This window comes from Erpetoichthys calabaricus, chromosome 11 (assembly GCF_900747795.2).
Source record: "Erpetoichthys calabaricus chromosome 11, fErpCal1.3, whole genome shotgun sequence".
In the NCBI taxonomy this organism is placed as follows: Eukaryota; Metazoa; Chordata; class Cladistia; order Polypteriformes; family Polypteridae; genus Erpetoichthys; species Erpetoichthys calabaricus.
The window spans coordinates 111120414-111147126 of NC_041404.2; positions in this window are offsets into that span (position 1 = coordinate 111120414).

Sequence of the window (26713 nt, forward strand, 5' to 3'; positions counted from 1 at the left end):
ATTGATGGTCACATCTGATGTTTCTGACTCTGAGAGCCCTTCACCTCTAAAATACTCAGAGCACAGGGGATCCATACCTAGTCTGCACAGCGCCACCTTCAGGTGACTTTGGAAAAGCTGAAGCAGGCATTCTAACCTCATTATTGAAATTGCAGTGAGTTGGGCAGGAGGGTGCCAGGACCACATCTTGTCATTGATCAGGTTTCTTATTGTTAACATCTTTTTACCAGCAACTACTAAAATAAAATGTTTAGAGATTAATAACAGACACTCAAGCACATATTTCCAAACAAGAGGCTCCTCCTTGAGCCAAAAAGTGCTGTCAATATGGCACCACCTACATTGTTAAAGTTTTATCACAGAATATGATGATCATTGCTGAGTAACTTGGCTTTGAGAATGCTGAAAAGAGATTACAGCATCTCTATTATAGTGTTTCTTTTTGGAATAATAATTGTCATTACAGAAAATTCTGATCCTAGTTTGTAGAATTACAAGTTTAAAAAATATATAGATAAAGGGAATCTGTTCATTTCTCTCACATGAAGATATTTTTCAATGTAAAAAATGGTACTTTTTGAATGTAGGTGAACTCTTTTTTAAAAAATATGCTGTCAAAAATAAGGATGCACTTGCAATCACTTGTCTATGGTGTGTAGGTAGATAAAGTCACCCTTTTCATGCACTGAAGTGACAATTTCATCATTTCATCTTTAGGTTAGCATTCAGTTGTAGCATTTGTTTAGTTTTAATTAAGTTTTCCACAGCTAAAGACAAAGGGCATCAATTAGAAACGATCTAATTTAATGTTTACAAAATAGAAATGCAATGAAATAAAGTGCCAAAGACTGGTGTGTGTAAGTGTCTTAGTTTAGACTCAAATCACATTAATTATAGTACATATTTCCTTCCCTGCCAATAACATTAGTCTGAAAATAACAGTCTACCTAAATATACTGATTAAAATCACATTGAGACTTGCTCTGGTTTCTTTACAAGTAAATTTATGTCATTAGTATCAATATTCAAATCTGAGACTTTCAGGGTTCATTTTAGATGTCTAAGCAGAAAGTAGTGAGTCAAGTATGGGAATGAGTGCAACATCCATTGATCCACTGAGAAATGTATACATGAATAATGTGATATCTGTAAAGGAACTTAAAGTAACGACCAAGGAAGCTGCCAAATGCTAGGTAGTAGGTATCCAATCATGAAAGTGCACTTCAATTGCAACTTAAGTCAAATTAAAACTATACACTATATGCAAAGGATTATATTGCACTGAAACAAAAATTCTAAAATACTCTATACATTTACCAGTAACATTTTCCTGTATGAACATTCAAGCTCAAGGGAAAGGTTATTGTCATGTGTACATTGTACAAAGAAATTGCATGTCTTCCACAGAAAAGTGAAAGTAGTTTAATATCAATAACAGACAAAATAAATGACATCATCATACATTCAAAGCAACATACACAGGGTCTACATACAGTGCTTTCAATTTCTTTGCTTTTCTGTGTCAAGACCTTTTACTTTAAATTTTTTTCTCAAAGTTGTTCTATACTACATACGCTTGGTCATGTGTAAAAACTGGTGACAATAAAAAATGGCAAAAATATCTAAAGTTTGACAAGTGAAGAAGATGGAGGTAGTGACACACTGAAATATTGAACCAAAATTAATGCAGCTGTATGGTTATAAACACACATCCATATCAGCCTTAAAATCTTTATTCAAATGCAGATTGTCCAAATTGGAGGTTCTAATATATTTTTATAACTATTTACATATTCACTACATACATTTCCAAACATTGAGTATCTTTTTTGCTATATGCTGCTTGGGAGAGATTAAATCAATGAAAGTTAGAGTGTCATCTGTGAATCGTACATAGATATAAAGAATATATATCTCAAATATTGGGTAAAAAGATGCACCACAATATGAATGTGGTTAAGATAGATGTTTCTTTTGATTCCTTAGAGTCTATCATTTTTATGATCATGATTTTCATTATGATTTAATTATAATTAATCATTTTCTGGATGGATCAGATAAGAGTTACTTCAAGTGTTCAGGTGAGACTGCTCTATGTGTTTGTTGCCTATGGAGTATGGCAGTCTTGAGATGCACTGCAGTGGCTCTGAATTTACCAACAGCTCTCCTATGAATTACAACACCTGCAATGCTTGTCTGGCTGTACTTACCTCCATTTCTATACAAGTCATAGTGCTCTGTCATATGTATAAAAGAGAAATATAATTTTTCCCGTAATCTCATGAATAATGTGACAGATGTGACAGTGTTAACCACTAAAATAACTTTCTGCTCTAAGACATCCTGGTTAGGCAACCATACATGAGGCTCTGCTGTGCTTTTGGACCTCACTTCACAGTGGCATCAAAGGCAATACTGTAAGATCTTGAAACAGTAAACACTGTATTTATACCTTTTTTTGTCAGATTATGTTATGGATACTATTATATATAGTATATTGTATATCACTTGGTTGTCTGAGGACAGGTTTGGAATGAAATTATAGTTGTCTTTGTAATAAACAGCAATAAAGCAGCTTACATAAACAGGAATCTTTATCTGTAGCATAAAAATTCTGGTGGGGCTATGTGAACCTGGGAAAGGGATAGAAAGATAGATAGATAGATAGATAGATAGATAGATAGATAGATAGATAGATAGATAGATAGATAGATAGATAGATAGATAGATAGATAGATAGATAGATAGATAGATACTTTATTAATCCCAAGGGGAAATTCACATACTCCAGCACCAGCATACTGATAAAAAAAAAAAACAATAAATTAAAGAGTGATAAAAATGCAGCTATAACAGACAATAACTTTGTATAATGTTAACGTTTAACGAGTGGAATTGAAGAGTCTCATAGTGTGGGGAAGGAACGATCTCCTCTGTCAGTGGAACAGGACAGTGACAGCAGTCTCTCACTGAAGCTGCTCCTCTGTCTGGAGATGATACTGTTCAGTGGATGCAGTGGATTGTCCATGATTGACAGGAGCCTGCTCCGCGCCCGTCGCTCTGCAACGATGAGATGCTGTCGGAAGTGGCATAGCTATCCACAGAAGCCATTTAGAGAATGTTTACATGTGTGTGAGTGAGTGAATGAGTGAGTAAAAGCATGTGAGAGAGAGAGGAAGAGTCAAGCACTTAAAGAGCAGATCTTATAACATTGAATCCTCTTCTTAAATCCTTTGGCCCAAGCATGTGGCCATTAGTGATCCTGTAGAAAATACTACTAATAATAATAATACATTTTATTTATATAGCGCCTTTCCCATGCTCAAGGCACTTACAGAATATAATAAAGAACGGCAGACAATCCTAACAAGGATTGGCCCAGTTAATGGAGTTTGGAGAGTGAACGTAGAAGTTGTTGCCTTTGTCCCCAAGTAAGCGATGTTAGGCAGAACCAGCAGCATGAATGTATGGCAGAAAAAAGATCATTGCAACCCACGGAAAGAACTATGGAAGACTGGCCACTTGATGGGGTGAGGGAGAGGCACTGTGTTTCACAATGCATTTGGCTACCAGCACCAGTGAGGGTAAAATGTCAGACAAGTAATGCAGTACAAATAAAAAAAAACACGCAAAATGAAGACATATCAACTTATGATTTTGGCTTACAGCATAACCACCAAAGGACAGTATTAAAGGATATTTCAACATCAGCATCAAGTACTCAAAATCAGAAATCCAAAAGAATATTTATAAACTTCCACCCTTTGTTCAATGGAAAAAAACATGCAGTATTGTACATAAGTAGTCAACTTTATTTGTGATAATAATGGCAAGTACTCCAAAACAGAGAGATATCTGAGTTTTCACATTTTTAAATTGCTTAACAAAAATCAACCATTTAGGAGGAAAACTGGAGTACCTGAGGAAATCTAACACAGACATGTTAGACATGCGAACACCACAAAAGAAATATCCTTAAAGGGATTTTAACAAATTTTCCTGGATTTTGTGAGGCAGTAGTTCTGACAATTTTGGAACAATACCACTCTATATTTATTTTTGTCTTCTAAATAAATACTCATTCATTTACTTTTATCAAAGAGATATTTTTTCACAACTAAATATATTAATAATTGCATGGGAAAAGATGCAGAATTATTATAGGGGAAAGAAAAAAATCAACACAAATCTGATCCAGCATTTCTTCCTTTACATATAACACCAGGGTCTCAACTCTATGTGTATTTAAGAATTCAAGGTGAACAGTCTTACAACAAGACCACACCTCATTGTGATTTCATCCTTGTCTCACAGCAATACTTTTGTTAAACATAGCCAAAAGCATGCCGTCGCATCTGCTGCGACCTGATGCAGCACTCTAATGAATTTCTTCCAGTGAGTTCCATCACAGCCTGTTTAGAAATACCATATGAGTCTGTGTTCATAAACCAGTAATGCTTCATATTGACAGAACTCTGGCTACTGTGCAAGTTGAGCTAATAAAGTGTTATTGACATGCAGTTTCAAAATGCTGTTAAAAGAAAAAGTAATATTTTAAAAAGGCACTGAAATGCATATCATTTAACGAGTACCTCATATAATTAGAAGACTGCAGTGAACTTGAATGTCCTTATGTTAATTAGAATTACATTTAAATAGGATTCCCCCGGGAACGTTAACCAATCTTTACTGCTAAAATCCCTACCACTGAATAATTAATATGGTGGAATACTGGAAAGAATTGGTTTTCTTTGACGTGATGCATTTACAGCCGCTCCACTGTAAAATGTCAGGAATTATTAAAATTACTATTGTTCTAAAACAAAATATACAGCTCTTAACCTTCTTAATCATCATATAGGAAATGCAAATCTGTTTTAGTCTGCTTCATGTAACTAAACAGAAGTAATGATGTGCATAGTTTTAGAGTGAATACATGCTTACATTTCATTCTTAAGTGCTTTCTTATGTCACGTCAATGGAGTGATACAAGAGTGCAAAATGTATACTACAAACTCTTATTGTATTTGCTTATGATTATGTGCATGTTTGGTCTGAACTTAAGCAAATGTAGACAGATGTGAAAGTTGGCACATAGTTTTTCCATAAGAAAATACGCGACCGGAGAGGATCAGATTAGATTTAGATTAGATACAAATTGGCTAGATGCAGGAAAAGAAACCCTGTGCTTTTTCTTGGATTACCCTTAGGCATCAGTAACAAAGTGCTTAGGAGGGAAGGGATGTTACATTCTGTTTTTAAATAAGCACTGGAGACACAACAGGGGGCACGGAGAATAATCACAAAAAGGAATGCAAAAATGTAAAAGTTTTGCAAACTTTGCTGTGTGTATTTAAATGAGCCCACCCCATCTGATCCAGTCCAGCTCAGGCAGCCCACTTGCCCTGATTCATTAGAACTTCCAAGTCTTCCAAATTGCTCCTCCAGAAAGTTTTCTCTCTCAATATCTCTCTCACTCAAAACACTGTTCCAACTGGTCATCCATTATGCTGTACTTAGAAAAATCCTTCACCGCTTTGAGAGGCCATGTTAAGGCATAATTGGGAAACTAGATGCACTCTATTCACTACACTAACCAGAATTGATGGCTCTTGTTCACATGAAAATACAGTACATGTCTTTTTGGTTGTTTAACGCAGAAGCAAGTTAGACAATTCAGATTAACCACAGATACTGTTGTTGACTTTTTCTGTTAACTCTGACAGTAGCATGGAAAGTTTTGCAAAAATTCTGGACAATCTATCTATCTATCTATCTATCTATCTATCTATCTATCTATCTATCTATCTATCTATCTATCTATCTATCTATCTATCTATCTATCTATCTATCTATCTATCTATCTATCTATCTATTGTGGAAAATCTTCTTAGTAAATAAAATAAGCTTCACCAAAAAAGAAGTTTTGGGGACCGTCCCCATATATTGTCCACTGGACAAAAGAAAAACCAAAAGAAACGTGATCAAGAGCAAAAAGTAATTTTAAGCAGATGATAATTTACAGTCAACAAAATGGTGTTTTTATACAGAAAAGTAAAATGGAGGCAGGAATTGGCTGGCAGGAAGTGACGTTGAAATGGTGTGGCGGAAGCAATTTCATCAGAAGGGGTCGGAAGTAATGTTATGTCTGGCGTCGGAAGTGACGTAGCTGTGGCCAATTTTGGAACCCAGAAGTGTGGTGTTTACTTCTCCTTGGTTTTGCTGCGGAGAGACTGAGAAATTTGGGTAAGTACCATGTGACAACCCCTTGTCTCGCGATATTTTACTCACCTTTAGGCTTTTTGACTACCTCCTAAACGCTCGTGTGTGACACTATCTTTTTTGTTCACTAGAAATGCGTGTCATAGTAGAATAACTGGATTTGTCCTGCTGCATTGTCTCCAATCTAGACTACACTACTTTCCATTCCTTGCTCAGGAAGTCAGGAAAATCCTACGTACATTTTGCTCTATTGTTTTTTCAAGATTTTTTCTTGATAAGTTTATGAAGTTTATATGTCATCATTTTCTTTGTCATTTCCGATTGCAGGTGCTGTCATTTTCAATGTTTTGCTATGGCCCTGGCCATATTGGTGTTAGTGACATTTCCCCATTGTGTTATATTCTGACACCAAAAGAGCAAAAATAGGTGCGCATTCAAAATGGCTCACAGAAAACAGGTCAGAAACATAGTTAGCCTGCCCAAAAATATGTCTTAACGAAGCCTGACCATAGGAAATTGGGAGGCTTCTGGCCTGTCTGGACCTCAAAATGGAGACCAGAAGTTTAAAGTTCCAAATGCAGAAGACAGTCTCAAATATCTCAAAAATTTCCTCACACAGGGGTGGATCTACTATGAAATTAATAAGGCTTACTTAAGCTTTAGTGCTCCTAATAAGCTGGGTCCCCAGAAGAAACTTTAGTCCATTGGGGTGTCTGCTGTAGGAGAAGGGGCTTTTATGTGTAGTAATTAAATTTAAAAAAATTCTGGGGATCTGTCATGCAACAACCCAATTGAAACAGGTAACGGTGGTTACCCAGACCTTGTTGCTGGTTGCTAAAGGGCCCTTTAACAGTTGAAGCTGGTCTCAAAAGTCAGAGTACCATGAATCTCTGACTTGTTCAGAGACAAGACCCACCAGAATCTTTGTAAAAAAGGATTTATTAACAAAATTTGCAAACATAACCAACATAACTAAATACTCAAATATATCAAAAAAAGAAGGCAAAAATATTGCCTAATAGGAAATTCTCAGCAAACAAATCCCAACAAAAAAAATCAAAATCCTTAAAATAGTAGCAGTAGTCACAAAAACAATAAATGCATAGAAGCAAATGAGCAAAAGGAGAACTCACCAAACCACCAATTACATTTGATGAACAGCAAAGGACTTCAGTACCCATCAGCCTTTATAGGGCTAGAAGCTGTCCCTTAATAGTGATGGACAGGTGGCCCTGCCTCTTGGGGAAACCCCCAGTAAACACAGATAACATAAAGACATTTAAATAAATAGTACATACATATTTTTAAATATAGTTAAAACAATAACACATTAAACATGTCAACTAAATGATAAATGAACACTATACTAAATGATTCAAAAAACAAAGAAAAGTAACATAAATATAAGGAAGGCCAAAACAAAACACCTTTCTATCACGTGATTGCTGGAATCATGTTGAGTGATTTACATTGCACCGCCATCTTAGGCAGCACACAAGCAAGTTAATTCAAGTCTCTGGATATTGTACACAACTTTACAGTGTGTTTAATTAGCCAAAAAAAATGAGGGAGACTTGGTTTGGTTTGCAGTTTGGGCTTTTATTTTTTGGCTTAAACAATCTTTTTGGCTTCTGGTCCTTGCTTGTTCTAAACCTAATTTTTTTCTTATCTCCTCCCGGTGTTTTGGTGTTTTGTGTCTGTCATTCTCAAATCTAACAGAACAAGAGGAAAAGCAAGTGAGATTCATGGAAATTCAAGCAACCCTGTCCCCTGGTGATGCACCTGTGCAAGCAGCAATGTGCAAGGGATACATGCAAAACACTATATTGATCCTCTAAAAAAGCAAAAACAATTTTTTGACTATGATTATGAGTATTGAGTCACATACTATGTCTCATAGGGCTATTGTCTCCAAGAAACATCACAATTTAAAGTGGATATCTTCACGTTTCTCTAGCATAGCATCTAATTAAATATATGTACCCTTAGGGCATTCAAAAAGACCGTGGCTGAGTACCCATTCCATAAAGATGTGCTAGCTTAATATAGTGAAATCATGTATCTTGTGTTCTCAGTATTATTCAATTACTCTTTTATTTTGAAGGTTATTTCTTGTTTTGTAAATAGGAGTCATGAATGTCACACTGAGTAAAAATGTGCTTCTGCTTTGTGATATTAGGGAAGTATAAACCATTATTACTTCAACAGATGAAAAGAGCAGTCAAAAGATAGCCAAGACTAAAATCAAAATTTGTTAAAATTAAATTAGAGTTAGGTTTATATTTAATTGACACTGTGAACTCAATAGTAATATTGTCATATACACAAATATGTAATGCAAAATCATCCTTATAAATGGAGGAAAATTTTGTACATGGTCAAAACAAATCTTAATGTCAATAAAGGCATGTTTGTTATATGACAGGTGGAAAACATTATTGAGAGGCAGAAAGGCGGTCTGCTCATTACTATTCATTAGGGCCCCCTTCATGATAACAAAATACATGTGTCCATCAAAACAGAGTAACTGTTGACCTGCATTACTGAACAGTGGAGTAGAGAGTTAGTAGAATGCAATTTCCAACCTCATCTGAGGTTAAAATGCATTATTTGATTGGGTTATTTTACACCAATCCTACAATTTGCTTCCCAAACATTACAGTTATCAAATTTAATCCAAAACTGGCAGATACAAACAATGAGGAACAATGAAGAGCTGAATCTTTTAACTTTAAGCAAATATGTTTCTTCGGAGACTACATATACATGTTTATAATTATGAAGTCAATAAGTAAGGTTAATGACAGTGAGCTTAAAGTTGAATAACAGTAAATTTTGCTAAATCTTTCTCTACATAGAGATGTACAACAATTAGGAACATTACTTAACAGCATAGTTGAAAGTAGCTCTTTGAAAACCTTGAAACTTTATGACACATCAGATGAATAGTAATTGATGAACCATGCTAGGCCAAATGTTAGACTGATTTAATCATTTGTTGTTATTGTTACACCCATATTTATGGTGTTCACACCCAGGCATAACAGACACTAAGCAGCTGAGTGAAGGTTAGTTATGTATGATCAGCAGATCTGAGTAACAGCAAATATGTAACTCTAAACAATGGAGCCAATGAACTTTCCCAATAGCAGTTTGGTGTTGCCCAGTGCTCTCATGACACCAACAATGGACTTCGCCTTTGTTTGAATACTAGAAGCTGTGAATTAGAAGTAAAGGGTGTCAAAGATGAGACAAGAGAGACAAAAAAGGTTTGGGACAGCCTCCCATATAATTGATCCTGACAGCAAAATGACTGATATTGTGTACAAGTATGTACAGATTGGAGTCCAAAGCAGAACTAACTGGTGAGGTTGAGATGGTGGGTTTTTAAAGTGCAGCAGAGGAAGTGAGATAATTGTGACCGGAACAGGAAGTGACATAATGGGCCCCATGACCGGAAGTGACATCATCTGGCCAGGAAGTGCCATCATTGGGCTCGTGACCATAAGGAGCGTCATGGAGGCCATGCAGAATTTCCCATAACGGGTCTGCAGTGGAAAGAGAGAAGGGATCAGTGCACCTCGCCACCCCCTGATCTGGTATGGAATTTCCTTCCTTCGAGCCCTTTAGCTGCCTACCATGCGCACGTGTGTGAGGGGATGTGTCCCATTTTCTAAATGTGTTTTGTAAAATGAAACAATATGGCTTGAGTATTATTGTAATTATTTAAGGTCATTATTGTTACATATACAGAGTACAACATCTTACTATTATTACAAATCAACATGCAACACGTCAACTTGATTAATAAATATAACTACCATACCTCAAAACTTAAGTTTTCCTTCCCTTAAATAACTACCTTAACTTGAAACTTCTGTCTTCCTTACAGACTGCTTCTGGCAAAATCTAGCAACATAATAAAAAGTAGACAAATCTTAAACATGAAAAGATGTCTCCCTACCTCATATACTAAATATAATGAACTACATACAGTATAATATTCATGCATAAGAAAAATCTACTAAGCATGTCCTTGGATGGAAAAGCAAAAATTATAGGGAGGAGACTACGGAAAGTGGGAATACACTTATAAATAAGACATTAGAAGCTTTCAGTGACTTTTACCTTATACCTCCCAGGCGAGCTTTGTCCATTTCCGCCCGACTCTGACTTATTTTGGATGAGGACAAGCAGCTTCCTTTATCTGGGACCCAGGAGTACTTCCGGTGCTAGGGCATAGCCCAATGGAAGTATTACCAGGTCGAATGGATGTCCCACAAAGCAGGGATGAGGAATCCCTGTAGCACCCACTGGCAGAACCCACGGAGTTCAGCAAGGCTGTTTTAGGGAACTACAATATCCAGAGTACCTTGTGGGTATCCACAGAGGTAACATCTCCAAAGGAAGTTGTCACCCATTGTGTTGGGTGAGCCCATAGGCCTGCCGGGTTGTCTCCCCCGTCCTTCCATTATGATGTCCTCCCTGTTGATATGGTGTTGATTGTGTAAGGTGTTACATATTGTAAAATAACGTATGACTTGTTGTTTCATATTAAATGAAGTATGCTTGAGTAATGTTTATTCTAAGTGTCTCTATATAAGAAAGAATAATGAGCTTGTTGTGTGATATTTGAATAAATTGCTCTCAAACAGTGATTACCTTAAACTCTCATTACAATACATTTAATGATTACATTTTTGTTGTAAATATAAAGTGTTTTCGCAGCATGTTCATCAGGACATTCAAGGCATATTTTAAGCATTTTAAAATTGTCTCATTATTATACTATTTAATACATTTTGTGATGATATTCATCATAACAGAAAATCATTGAGGAATTAATAAAATTAATAAAATGTGAATTTCCCCCTGGGATTAATAAAGTATCTATCTATCTATCTATCTATCTATCTATCTATCTATCTATCTATCTATCTATCTATCTATCTATCTATCTATCTATCTATCTATCTATCTATCTATCTATCTAAAAGTGAAAACTGCATTCAGGATCAAGCATATTGCCATATATACATGATATAATTTGACTCTTGCTTGCACACCTCCCTCAGACTTTTGATAACAATATAATACTAAAAACAATCAGAAGTGGTCTCCCCTAGACTTTCTCGTATACTCCGATATGGGGATGGATGTTTGAAGAGTAAACCGCAAAACAATGATTATTTTTTTATATTATGTAAATTGAGGAACAATCAACAAAAATCTATTTAAATTAATGATATATTGAACAATTATTATTAAAGTAAAGTTGAATAAATCGGACTGTGCAGCTGCATAAATAAAAGTTAACAGAAATAGCCCCAAAGTTGATAGAAATCTACGCTTTGTATCTAATACTTGTATACAAAATTTGGTTGATCTAAGTGAAAGCATACAGACATACAAACAGAGAGAGAAACACACAGACATAATCCCAGGGAGGTCTAACACGTTGAGATTCATCAAAATCTCAAAATGGAATTTATGGAGGATTCGTACATGAGAAAGTCAGGGAGGCCTAAAGAATCGTGATTTTGACGAATCTCTGGACGATTACAATACTTTCCCAATACTTTGTATATGAGGCAGTAAAAAGGACAACAAATATAATGTCAGACAACACAGTATATATAAGAACACACATTAGGTCAACTCATACAGTAGTCAGTACAAGCAGCTTTTGATCTGAAGAAAAATTGTTCCTGAATCTACTGATGTGACTGCTAGTGGCCCAATATCATTTACGAGGATGGAAGAGGATATAAGGTGCCTGAGTCGGATAGCGGAGGTATTTAGTAACACTATATAAATGTAAAGAATTATTATTATTATTAAACACTTGCCATTCTAAGACAATGTCTCCTATATACTGTATGTCCTAAACAAAAAGAAGGTGTGATCCAGTAATATTCTCAGCATTCTTTCTCAGTCTTACAAGGCACTCAATTTGCTAGCTTTCTGTTGCCAATTTTTAGCAAGAAATACATTGAATACTTGAGCTTTAAACTCTCAATGTTAATTTGGAGTCTGATTTTTTCCATGGATCACTTATTGTAGTTTTTTTCTTCTTTTTTATTTTTGCCTTGAATCTGATAACCAGGAAAAGCAGGGGAATTTCTCTTCAACTGCCTGTGGCAAGCAGAAGCAGTCTTTAAATTAATTTCAAGTTCAGTAACCAGAGCATTGCTTGTGGACTTAACTGAAAGTTCAAGTAGTAGTGCAATTGATGTTAATGTTAACTCAGTGCTGAACTGCTCATTTCAGAGGTGCTGCTCAGCTATGATGCAGAGTTGAATGGTAGAAAGGCATCACTCAAATGTCCTGCCATGCCATGTTGATCACAGAATCAGATCTTTTTTTAATTAGATAAGACTAAAGCAGTGCATTGTAGTTGAATCATGCCGTCAGCTCTTTGAAGGCATATTTGTACCACAAGTTCTAAAATAATAATAATTCATTACATTTATATAGTGCTTTCTCAGTACTCAAATCGCTATCCACACAGGGAGGAACCAGGAAGCGAACCCACAATCTTCCACAATCTCCTTACTGCAAAGCAGCAGCACTACCACTGCGCCACCTGTGAGGACGAATAGAGAATTTGGTGTTGGTCAGAATGATCATGCTGATGATTTGGCTGTTTTAAGTAATTTTGTAGACCACCATATGATAATTACCTAACAGGGTCTGCTTTAATCATGCCTGATATGGTGTTAGGCAAATTCATAAGTATTTTATAGTAGTTTTCAAAACATTAAGTCACGTACAAGCTTCTTTTTTAAATCCACCATAAAACACAAAAAATGTAAAATGGACCATTAAATCATACCTTTCACCTAACAGCTGAAATGGAAGTATTCCAAATGCTAATCAGCTGAATTAATTTACATGTGTGTTAAAGAATGGAAGAGGGGTATAGTGTGAATATATTGTACACACTTCACTTGGGAAGATGCATATTCCTCTAGGGAAAAGTCGAAAGGAGTTTCAAAGTCTCGCACAGGGTGTCTTATGGTAAATGCTCTTCTGTTTTTTTTCATTCCATCATCTCAATTCAAAGAATTACCCTTGGAAACAGTATGTGGGTAATACTTTTATTAAGCACAAAGTCATAAAAATTTTCTTCTTCCATTTCAAGATGACTTGATGTCTGAAGCCACATGAGTTTTACATAACTCACATACACTTATGCATAAATTATTTCAGCAAGAAGCTGGAGAAATTCCTTGTGCACATGACAAAATTTACAAACTGTGGCCAGGAACTAAAGTCACACACCTAGAGCAGTGAGGCAGCAGTAGCAACCTTTGTGCCATCCTCCCACCCACTCATCTATTTCATTACAGCCAAAGAGACAAAATCTTTGCTACTATAGTCACATCTGATGCAGCTGAAATAGTTTATTCAGGAGTGAACTAAGTTTGTAGTGTGGTGTAGAACTCAGTTATTAAGTCTTAAAGTGTTCTAAGAAGACAGCAAAACATAGAGAGACCAATAGAGAATTCATGCTGGACATTGTTCTGATCGATTTTTTCATCAAAGTAAGTACTGACAAATGTGTTACTAGAAAAAAGTGTATGCTGTATATATAAAGCATGGCCTCATACATCAAGGTATCTTGAAATGCCAGCCATGAACACTGAATTATATGCTGAAAGATTGTTCAGCTTCATGCCTAATAAAAGCATTACCCGCACGCAGTTTCCAAGGGTCACATAATCCTTTGAATATAGATGATGGAATGAAAAAAAAACCAGAAGAACTACCACTCTAAAACAGAAATTATGTAAAACACAATGTGGGAGGCTTTGATAATCCCTTTGACTTTGCTCTGGAGGGTCCTGTAGCATCCCAAATGGAGGGAGTGTGATGCATCCATGCTATACTCTCTTCCATTCTTTAAAGCACAACCAATTTATTGGGCAGATTGAGTTCTAGAAGACTCCCCATGCTATATAACTTACATTTCATCTGTTTGAAGAGAAAATTAAAAATGGGCCTGATGGAATTTAATAGTTCATCCACAAATTCTATGCTTGCTATGGTGGGAATTAATAGATGAGGCTTATACATGACTTAATTTATTGAAAACTGTTGTAAATGATCTTATGAGTCTGTCTCACACTTTATCTGTAGACTATACGTGTGGGTAAAGTAGGTTATCATATGGTTTTCCCCAGAACTCCTTATAGCAGCCGAACCATTAACATAATCATTCTGAGCTATTGCTAATTATCAGTACCCCAAAAAGCCTACAACACATTTCATCTGTAGTGCACTATTTTAATCTTATCTAATTAGGAAAAGATCGGATTCTCTGTTCATCGTGACATGGTGGAGCATCTGAGTGAATTTCTACCATTCAAATCTCAAATAGAGCTGAGCAGCATCTCTGAAATGAGCACTTAAAGCAACTTAATGTCAATTCCACAAGCTCAACTTGAACTTTCAGTTAAGACCACAAGCAATGCCCTGGTTATTGAATTTTAAAATAAATTAAAGCTTCTTCTGGTTTGCCACAGGCAATTAAAGATAAACTTCTTCTGCTTTCAATGGTTTTCAGTTATGAGGCAAGAAATGAAAGAAAAAGAAAACAATGCAGTAATTGATCCACAGACAAAATTGCACTCAAAATTAAATATAAGTCAACTTTTTTGTCATACAATACAAGAAATGCAGTTATAGGCTCTTCAGTGTTACCCCCACAAAATGAATATGGTTGGAGACCATACTTAAACCAGGTGTAAACAAAGACTAATATTACAAGAAATAATAGTAGCAGACAATAAATAGTATATGTATATACAGTATATGGGCAGTCATTGATTACACTGAGGCATAAATAATTAAGAACAGTCATAAAGCAAGTGAACAAAGAAACAATAGCTATGGTTATCCTGTCCTCGATTATTGTGGAGGCTCTTTACAGGCACCTCTTCTGGCTGATGGTGCTAGTAGCAGGGAGTGGGATATTAATGATGGCCTGGGCAGTATTTACAATTCACTGCAAGGCCATAGGGTCAGATATCTTGCAATTCCTGTGCCAGGCTGTGATGTGACTGATCAATAAACTTTCGATTAGTCCTCTGTAAAAGTTCATGAGAATTTGAGGTGGAACTCTGACTTTCTTGAGCTTCCTTAAACAGTACAAACTCTACTGCGTTTTACACTTTAGAGCAAGGGTGTACAGGGACTAAGTTAAGGCCATAGTTGAAGTGAATGTCAAGGAATCTGAAGCATGTCACTTGTTCACCCTCAGCTCTGGTGATGCAAATTAAGTTGTGTATCATTTACTTTTACTTCTGATAATTAAAAGTTCTTTGGTTTTCTTAAAACTCAACATAATATTGTAATCTGGGCACTATGCTGCCAATTGTTAGGTGTCCTCCATATACAGTGTCTTCTTTTTATCAGTATTAAGCCCAACAGCAATGTCATTCACAAATTTAATAATTAGATCATATACATGCTGGGACTTGCAGTCCTGAATGAACAAGATATTTAGTTGATGACTGATCTCTGGGTAGGTTCTAGTGTTTAGAAATTTCATTGAGGAGGTGTGATTGTTAGTCTCTACCACCTGTAGTCTGTTTGTAAGAAAGTCCTGAATCTCACTGCACAAAGTGCAAAGCAAATCAGTGTGTGTGAAAACTAGTATCCTTGGTATGATAGTGTTAAAAGCAGACTTAAAATCTATGAATAATAATGTACAATAAGTGTTTTTAATTTCTTGTAAGAATTATTCCAGTGGAGTGAAAATTGCATTGTTTGTGCAATCTATGATCTATGATGATCTATCCCAGATCATTTTATTATAATGGGAATAAGTGAAACTGGGCAGTAGTCACTAAGAAAAGTCCCTGTGGTTTTCCTGACGACTGGATTTATAGTTGTTGTTTTGAAGCAGGTAGGATGGTGGCTTATGAGAGTGATGTATTACACTTGTCAGTGAGAATGTCTGCTAGATGTCCAACAGTTTCTGACTGGTCCGCCTGTTATGTTGTCCAGACTATCTGTTTTCTATGCATTCTATCTCAGTAGTGTTCTCCTCACTTTTACTATGGTCAGTGTGAATGGAAGATCCTCTGACGGGAGACCTCATAAGATATATATAGGACAAATAAGGGAGACCTACGCGTTCCTCAATATTTGTGCTAATGTCCCTGGGTTGTAGCATTTTCTTTAAACGTAGTCTTGAAGAAATACATTTGTTTGATTCACAAGTATCTCTATAACTTTTACTGAAGAACTGGCTCTTTTAATTAGCTGGGAGTAGACTGGTAAAAAATACAATGAATGTGGTTGTGTGGTCAGACTGTCCATATTGAGGTTGGGGAAGCATATTATATTATATTATATTATATTATATTATATTATATTATATTATATTATATTATATTTTACTATACATATGTAAGCATTCAAAACTTTGGAATAATCCAGAAATTTGCATGTTTTTGGCATAAATTTATACCTTTTTTTATGAATACCATTAAATCTGTTTTAAAAATACAGTCAAGACCTTACTTGAGTGGCTAATGGCTACTGCTTCTTACACTGTGAGCAACTTGCATCAAAGGACTTGAGCATTGTCCTTGGTGATGTTTTAAAACGCATAACTATTGTCACACACATGTGCATAAGAGACAGTTTGCGGGCTTGAATATTTGTATTTTACTGCCGGACATGGGATTGGCACTGCCCTTTAACTCATTCTCCTTTTCCCCTGCAAACCAACAGAACAACCAACCTCATAAACCCTTTTCCGGTCCTCAGAAGCCATCCTCCATCACTTACTCTTCCAGTAATCAAGATCCTGCTTTACCCTGATGTCATTTCTGGTTCCCAGGACTCAGTTCCTATATGCTGTATATACCAGACATTTTCTCAGCATATTCAGTTCTGTTTGGAGCTCATGTCTGTAAACACCTTCTTTTGCAATTGCTTGTTTCAAATATATAGGATGGATCCCCAAACCTTTTTCTTGTATTTCTGTGCTTATTTTACACTATCATCATCAATTACATAATCCACAATAACCAAGCTTTTTCCTCCACCTCCCAACTCTAGGTCATTGCTGTGAGGCTGGCAAGTCCTCTTAAAATGGCCAAAGCGGTAGTACTTCTGTTTTTCCATCCACGTGGTCTTTACAGTAAGCACTTCCGCATTAGGCGAAAACCCTATGCCACATGGCTCCTCAATTTTTGTGGCACCCATGGTACCCAACAGGGCTTTGAGATAAAGAACCCCAAGTCCCATAGTGCCCTGTGGGAATCCTGGACACCACTGCAATCCAGGAGAGCTGCCATTTAGCATTCTGGGGTAAGCAGTGCCCTAAAGAAGCTGCCTTTCCCCATCCTTCCACTTCTTGGGTGTCCCGGGTCGGGTTGGGCTGCCGGCCTTCTCTTACATTGCCCCTCTTTCAGCTGAGCACTGTGGGGTGAAGCATTCCATCCTGTGAGGGTTGTCATTCTCCAGGTGGGGCTGTCTGCATTGGCTGGTCCATTGGTTAGCCCTGGAAAAAACATGCAAGAGAACTGTGGGGAGATGCTGTGCTGTTGTCATCCCCTGTTGTCCTTCCTGGTTTTAAACAGACATCTTCTCCTCCATTGACCCAGCAGAGCGTCCCACTGATGAGTTAGTTGAGCACACGGATTCATGTGCTGCAATATCAAGAGATCCTTGCTTCCTTTCTCCACAGATCTCCTTTTTGATCTGGGATACAATGACAGTTTGGGTCTCCCTTTGATATAAAGAAAGACTCCATATTGTCTGTACCCCTCTCAATTTACATGTGACCGGCGGTGGAGTGGCGAGGGTCTGGACAGAAGTTGGCACTACGCAACCATTCCGACTCGTCTGACCCCTCCTCAAGGTGATCAGTCATGACCCCTTTGTCAACTATAGGGCTCAAGGCTACTTGGCACCCGATATTGATTAATTATGGGGCCCCTTCGCTCTGCGTCTCTCTTTCTTGCGCGGTACCGGTGACACTCACCACTACCGCTGCGTCTAGCCGGTTGGAGAGTCCTGCGCCATATTGCCGCAGCCACGCATGCACCGTTTTCAGAGGTGCTTCAGCCATCTGTTCCATCCCATCAATCTCCTTCTTCAAGGGTTGTAGAATCTGCAATAGATCATATATGGGCTGGAGCACTCTCTCCAACTCATGTCCGCTCCATAAATCATTAATTATATTGACTGGCGGCCCATTCGGGTTTTGTTCATCCCTATCTGCCAGCTGGGAGATACTGCGCCTGCGTGTTTCCTGTGCCGAAAAGAGGGCAAACTGGATCTAACCAGGACTGAAAAAAACACATCCTGTAATCATCTTTTCTCTGTTGCAGATGATACTGGTATATGTGCCATATATTTAAGAAAGGAGCAAACTGAGGATCTCTGAGGTGGTTTCAGGCTATTTGTATTCTGCATATATATATATATATATATATATATATATATATATATATTATATATATATATATATATATATATATATATATATATATATATATATATATATATTATATATATATATATATATTGTGATATAAACACAGACCAGACATCATAAAAAGGTTTGGGGCAGTCACCCTTATAATATCCCTGGCTGCAAAAGGTTTTTAAATTGACAGAAATGTTCGCAATATTGAGTCCAAAACAGAACTGATTTTCTTGGTAGTAAGATGGCGGCTTTAAAGGCCCATATAGGAAGTGACGTCATCGAAGGGGCCGGGCCCAGAAGTGACATCATCGAGGGGGCCGGACCCAGAAGTGACGTCTTCTGAGGTACTGGAACCTGGCAGGATTTCTCGGGAACGGTCTGCAGGGAACTGAGAAAGACAGTTAGTGCACCCCACTGTCCCCTGGTTGGATGTGGTATTACCATTACTTAAGCCTTTCAGCTGCCTCCTAGTCGCACGTACAGCCTGTACAGCAGCTGTCCTTTAACCCATCAGCTGCTGCTGCTGTGCTGCGTGTTCTGCATGTCACACTGCGCGTCGATCATTTAAAAGCCTGTACAGCAGCTGTCCTTTTGTCTCACTTCCTTGTCTCGTGGGACGTTAATGTGTCTCTGAGAAATTGTTTGCAAGTAGGGCGTGACGTGCAAGTAGTCTTGCGGGACTTCAAAGTGTCTCTACGAGATGATCACGTCTCGACCCAAGATTTTTTTATATAATGGATAGATATACTGTATATATACACTGTGACAGATTAAGGTCTCCGTGACCCCTTGAACCCTCAGACCAGACGTCAGACACCAGATAAAAGTCCAAATAATGGTTTATTATTAGTAATAATAATAATAAATGTGCACAAAGCACCCTCCACTCCACAATACTCAATAATAATAATAACAACAATAATCAATAACCAATCCTCCACTCCCAGACGCGTTGCCACCCTTCCACCCAGCTCAGCTCGCCATCTGGGATTTCCCATAGTCCTTTTATAGTCCTGATCCGGAAGTGTTTCGTCCTCTCTGTCCACGTGACTAGGAACACTTCCGGGTCATATAAAAACTCTTCTTTACCCCGGAGGCACGTCGTTTCTTCCTGTCATGTGATCTTGACGCACCTCCGGGTTATAGAGCACATAAGAGTCCGACAACCTCCCTACAGCGACTCCTGGAGGCCCCCATGGTATCCAGCAGGGCTGTGCATATAAACTACAGAGTCCATGATGCCCTGCTGGAATTCGGGGCACATTCATGCTGTCGGGAGAGCTCCTCCTGGCGGCCTGGGGGTGAGGGCCGGAGTAGAAAGCTGGCAATCCTTCACAACACATATACTATAAATAAATATATAGTGATGACTAGGAGGCATTGCAGCACCCCAAATCCCAGACACAACTGCACTGACACAAGTCCTAGGTTCAAATACAAGATTTATTAATAACAATACCTTACAAAGACTTCTCACTCTTTGTATAAAGACAGGTATTTACTTTTCTTTCTCTCTCTCTCTTCTTTATTCTTTCCTCCACTCCTCCCAGGTGAGTTCAGTCCTTCTTCCACCCAACTTCAGGCAAGATACCTACTTTTATCATGGATTCCAGGAGCACCTCCAGTGCCAAAGTATTGAATGATGGAAGCACTTCCAGGTCACACAGGAGCTGTCCATAACAGAGAGGTCCTGCCCCAACAGCATCCTCTAGTGGCACCATGGGCCCTGACAGGGTTGCCCTTCTGTACTACAAATCCCAGGCAACCCTACGGGTGCCCAAACTGGGACCTAGTCAGAGGAGCACTGCCATTTCTCATTCTGTGGGAGGAATTACCCGTTCATTAATTGTTCCTGCTGGCTAGGATTAAATGTAGGATCTTCCTGATCGGGCTGTGCCTCCATTCTTGTAGTCCTTCCATTATGGCCTCCTGACTGGGTAGAAAACTCTCCTTAACCCAGTTAGAATGCGAGACCACCCATTCCTGCATTTGCACATGGAAATAAACTTGAAATTGGATTGACTACTTTCAACTACAGTGTGTCTTACAAATCTACATTTATGCAAAATTTACTGTACCATTCATTCATCCATCCATTTTCAAACTCACTTATCCTGAGCAGGATTGTGGGAAGCTTGGGCCTATCCCAGGAAGCAACAGTTGCATGGCAGTAACAACCCTTTCTCAGGGTGAACACACACACTCACTAAAGTGTAATCTAATATCAACAAGTTATTTTAATATCTGCAGTAGCTGCCCATACTTTATTGATTGTGTCATTTTCTGTTGATCAACATCAAAAAAGAAAAATTAAATCTACTGTGATTCAATGTTGTATAACAATAAAATATGAAAAATTCCAAAGGGTGAATGATTTTTATAGTCACTATGCCAAACTTCCATTTCACTGAAGAACTTCTTTTAAAGTCGAAGCTGGCATCAGCCATAGTTTTTCTCTTCGCAGTTTCAAAGATGTTTATCCAATCTCTTTCTAAATTCATTTGCTTAGCCTTGAAAGGTTCGACTCTTTTAATCTTTTGTCAATGTTTAGACATTGTATTCTTACAATAAATCTAATGGATGTTCTGTGTGTTTACGTTATTTCTAATATTTTCAGGTAAATTTTATGGGCAATACACAAATGAATCAGGTGTAATAATATATTTTTATTTATATAGTGCCTTTCCCATGCTCAAGACACTTACAGAATATAAGAAAGAACAGCAGGGTATACAGTATATAGCATTGTACAAACCAGATAAATAAAGAAGGGTAATGACATATTTTAACCTCAGGGGAACATACATAGATGCTAATTGCTTTTGGAAATTGCAGTGCACTATCTCTCTGCTCAGCAGTTCAGCAATGTTAGTTGATGGACAAATGTATCTTGCCATCATGAATAGCAAATTAATCCTTACTCAAAGACAGGCCAACCACCAGCCTTTCAATAACTCATTTACCACACATTACTTAACTTTAACATTTAGTCTCATCCTGCTAAAGGGCAAGTGTATAGATAGATAGATAGATAGATAGATAGATAGATAGATAGATAGATAGATAGATAGATAGATAGATAGATAGATAGATAGATAGATAGATAGATAGATAGATAATATGAGAAATTCACAAGACACATCTCAAGAGTTTGTGGTACCAGGTTGGACAACTCTGTTTAATAATAAAAAAGAGAAAGAAAAATGCAAAACTGATGTAAGAGCAGTATACTATAAGGGGCCAAACAGGCCATAAATCATATATTTCTGTGTGTTATCTATTGGTTTACGTGTGAACACAATTGGTTTATGAATATTTACTATCAGTTTGCGTGCATACTTAATTGGTTTGCGTGCGTACAATACTGGTTTCATTCATATGAACTATATTGGTTCGTGTCTGTATATTATCGGTTTGTGCCTGAACTATATCTGTTTGTACGTGCATACCACTGGTTTGCATATGAACTATATTGATTTGCGTGTGTATATCACTGGTTCCAGTACGTTTGTTATTGGTTTGTGAGTGAACTGCATTGGTTTTCGGTTGCATGTTATCGGTTTTCGTATGAACTATATTGGCTTGCGTTCTGAGTCGGTCTAACAATGGATTTGCATAAGCACTATATCGGTTTCATGCACGTCTTATACTGGTTTCATGTGGGTAACCTGTCGATTTTGCGCTTGAACTCTATTGGTTGTATGTGTGCACTATGTCGGTTTCGCGTATGAAACATATTGGTTATGCGTGCGCACCCTATCGCAACTCTGTGTATGAACTATATCGGTTCTGCGTGTGAACTTTATTGGTTGTTCATGTGATCTTCAGCGGAAATGGGCAGGGCAAGAAACAGGAACTCAAGGGCCGGTTAGAGTCATGGAGTGTAAAGACAAGTGGCTAGGAGACGCATCTGTGTTTAAACGGCACTATATATTTTTTCCGCACCATACGTTTGCGAAAGGACTTGGTGGTAATTATTACTATTTAACAGAATCTACCCTTGAGTCTGTAATGAACACAAGGCTGAAGTTAGGTATGTATTTTGGCCAACTTCTTATTCGGTCCCATCTACATGCTTGCTTGCACCCGCAGCTGTACTTGTTCACACAGTATTTGCAAAACTGTTACTTATTCTAAAGGCAAAATATTCAACATTTACGATTGACGTCTTTATGCAACATAACATTTAGTTACTACTAGCTAGATTTATTATGCCCGACGACCCCGCACCACGCCGTACAGACAGGTGAAGTGACTTGCTCAGGGTCACACAGTGTCAGTCTCAGGACTTGAACCCACGAACAAAAGGCTGAAAGTGCAAAGCCCTAACGCAATGCTTGCACATCTATAATGTGTATATTAATTGACTAAACGTGTCTTTTAACATTTAGGACCTGCATGGGTCAGTTACATCATATTGGGCCACCTTACCTTTCACAGTTTTGTGAAAAGGCAGACGCGTTTTTTTAAGATGCAGCAGAGTTTTGCTCTGCCCAGTCCGAGTATCAGGGTGAAATTGACAAAGTATTCCCACTTCAATATCAGATAAATGGGATTTACTGTGATATTTAATGGGCACTGTAAAGTGTTAAATGACGTTGGACCACCTTAATTTTCATAGTTTTGTGACATTGACATATATAAACTTGTCCAGGACAGATTCATTTGTTAAATTAGAGTTTAACAATTTTGACCCCTGCAGGACCAAAATGTGGAATATTTATTTTTTCAAATAATGGATCAATCTGTAATGATGCCGATTAATGTACACACTGTAGATTATTTTGCCTTGTTGTTATAATAGAATAAGAAGCTGGTTTGCAAAAGCTGTGTGAATAAGTAGCTGACTGCAAGCTTATACTGGGAGTAGCTAGGAGTGAATAAAATGTCAGCCGAATGCGTACCTAACTTCAGCCCTGTGATCATTTCAGAATTAAGTGAAAATACTGGTAAAAATAATTACCACCAAGCCCTTTCACAAACATATAGTTACGTGCAAAAGTATTCAATCCCTTTAAAAGTCATCCTAATTTTCTGCATGACAAAAGATTTGTCCACATATTTATCCATTTGGTATTTTTAATGTGAACTCTTGTGTTGTAACAAAACGTTATCAAACTCCAAATAACTAAAGAAAAACTCCAAAGTGATTGTTTGCCTAAGTATTCAAGCCCAACACATTCATACTTTGTCAAGAGCCTTTTTGCTGTAGTAACAGCCTTCATTCTTTTGGGGTATGTAAATATGCCCCAGTTCTGCACATTGCTCAGTTGTGATCCTTCCCTATTTTTCTTGGCATTATTTCTAGGTACCCTCTATGTTGGTGGGATGGCATCTCTGAACAGCAGTTTTCAAACAGTGCCCCAGATTCTCAACAGGGTTAAGATCAGAGCTTTGACTTGGCCATTCCGAAACATTCACTTGTCTGTTTTTGAGCCATCCCAGTGTCACTTTTGTCTAATGCTTAGGGTCATTGTCATCTTGAAAGATGAATCTTCTCTCGAGCTTTAAATTCATAGCAGACTGGAACAAGTTCTCCTGCAATATTGTATGGTATTTGTGCCCATCCATTGTCCCTTCAACTCTGACAAGATTCTCAGTCCCAGCACATGAAAAAGATCCCCATATCAAGATGTTGTCACCACCATATTCCACTGTAGGTCTGGTGTTTCTTGTGGCATGGGCAGTGTTTGTTTTAGCCACACATTCTGTACCTCTCTAAAGTCTGAGAAAAAAGTTCTATTTTGGTTTCATTTGACCATAAAACCTTTTCCCCACATTTAACTGGAAAAACGCCATATATGCTTTTATGTGGACCATCTTAAGGAATGGCTTCTTTCTTTCCACCCTCCTGTAGAGGCCTGTTTAATGGAGAGCTCTTGAAATTGTGGACCCCTGCACCTTCACTCCAGTTTCAGCCAAAAAGCATTGCAAACATCTGAGAGTGACGGTTGGATTTCTAGTCTCCTCTCTCTCCAGTTGATGTCTAACTCTGATGTTCAGTTTTTAGGGACGGCCTGTTCTAGTAAGAGTCAGGGTGCTGTGATGAACCTTCCACTTTCTGATGATCGATCCAGCAGTGCGCAATGGGACATTCAAACTCTTGATATTTTTATAGTTATTTCCTGCAACCTTGTGCATTTCAATAACTTTGTTTCTCACATCAGCAGAATGCTCCTCTCTCTTCATTTTTTCAGTGACTGTCCACCAAAGACTATGGCCCCTACGAAGGGGGCTTTTTATATCCAGAGAGAAAGTAGCACCTCATTATGTTTAATTATGACTGTCAAATGTCTGCCACCTTTGTAATTAATTTGTCATTGGTGTAAACCTGGAGCTTCCAAAGCACAGAGGTTTAAACACTTATGTAAACACTAACTTTGGAGATTTTCTTCTTCAATTAAATGTCTACATAAATGTTTTGTTACAGCATAAGAAAAAATACTGAATGAATAAATATGTGTACCAATATTTTGTCTTGCATAAAATTATGACAACTTTCAAGGGGATTAATTACTTTTGCACATCACTGTATGTTTGTGAAAGGGTTTGGTGGTAATTATTTTTAAGTTAGGTGCACATTCAGCTGCCTTTTTATTCACTTCTAGCTACATCCAGTATAAGCTTGCAGTCAGCTACTTATTCACAAACCAGCTTCTTCTTCTACTGTATATTAACAGCAAGGCAAAATATTGTACAGTGTGTACATTAATCCACAAACTGATCCATTATTTGAAAAAATAAATATTCCAGATTTTCAACCAAAATTTGAACGGGTTGAAAATGTTAAACTCAACTTTAACAATGGAATCTGTCCTGGACAAGTTTATATTATGCCAATTAATATACACGTTGTAGATGTGCAAGCATTGTGGTGTACTGTTTAAGACTGCACTTTTAAACTCTGAGTTCAAGTTCAAGTCCTGATAATGACACTATGTGACCATAAACAAGTCACTTCACCTGTCTGTGCGGCGTGGGGGGTACTGGGCGAATCTAACCAGTAGTATCTAAATGTTGTATGTTGGATAAAGATGTTAGTAAATGTAGAATATTTTGCCTTCAGAATGAATAACTGGTTTCAAAAGTTGTGTGAAAAGTACTGTGGCTGAGTGCGAGCAAACATGATCCTGGAAGCAAATAAGAAGACGCCCGAATACGTACCTAACTTCAGCCTTGTGTTCATTACAGACTCACATTCTGTACCTCTTTGAAGTCTGAGAAAAAAGTTCTATTTTGGTTTCATTTGACCATAAAACCTTCTCCCCACATTTAACTGAAAAAACACCATACAGTATGTGTTTTTATGTGGACCATCTTAAGGAATGGCTTCTTCAAGGGTAGATTCTGTTAAATAGTAATAATTACCACCAAGTCCTTTCGCAAATGTATTGTGCGGAAAAAAAAATATTTAGTGCCTTTTAAACACAGATGCGTCTCCTAGCCACTTGTCTTTACACTCCATGACTCTAACCGGCCCTTGAGTTCCTGTTTCTTGCCCCGCCCATTTCCACTGAAGATCACGTGAACAACCAATATAGTTCACACACAGAGTTGCGATAGGGTGCGCACGCATAACCAATATGTTTAATATGCAAAACCGACATAGTGCACACATACAACCAATAGAGTTCAAGTGCAAAATCGACAGGTTACCCACATGAAACCAGTATAAGACGTGCATGAAACCAATATAATGCATACGCAAATCCATTGCTAGACCGACACAGAACGCAAGCCAATATAGTTCATACGCAAACCGATAACATGCAAGCGTAAACCAATGCAGTTCACTCACAAACCAATAAAAAATCGTACTGGAACCAGTGATATACACATGCAAATCAGTATAGTTCATATGCAAACCAGTGGTATGCACCTACAAATGGATATAGTTCACACACAAACCGATATTATACGGACACAAACCAATATAGTTCATATGAATGAAACCAGTATTGTACGCACGCAAACCAATTAAGTATGCACGCAAACCGATCGAAAATTACTCACAGAAATATATGATTTATGGCCTGTTTG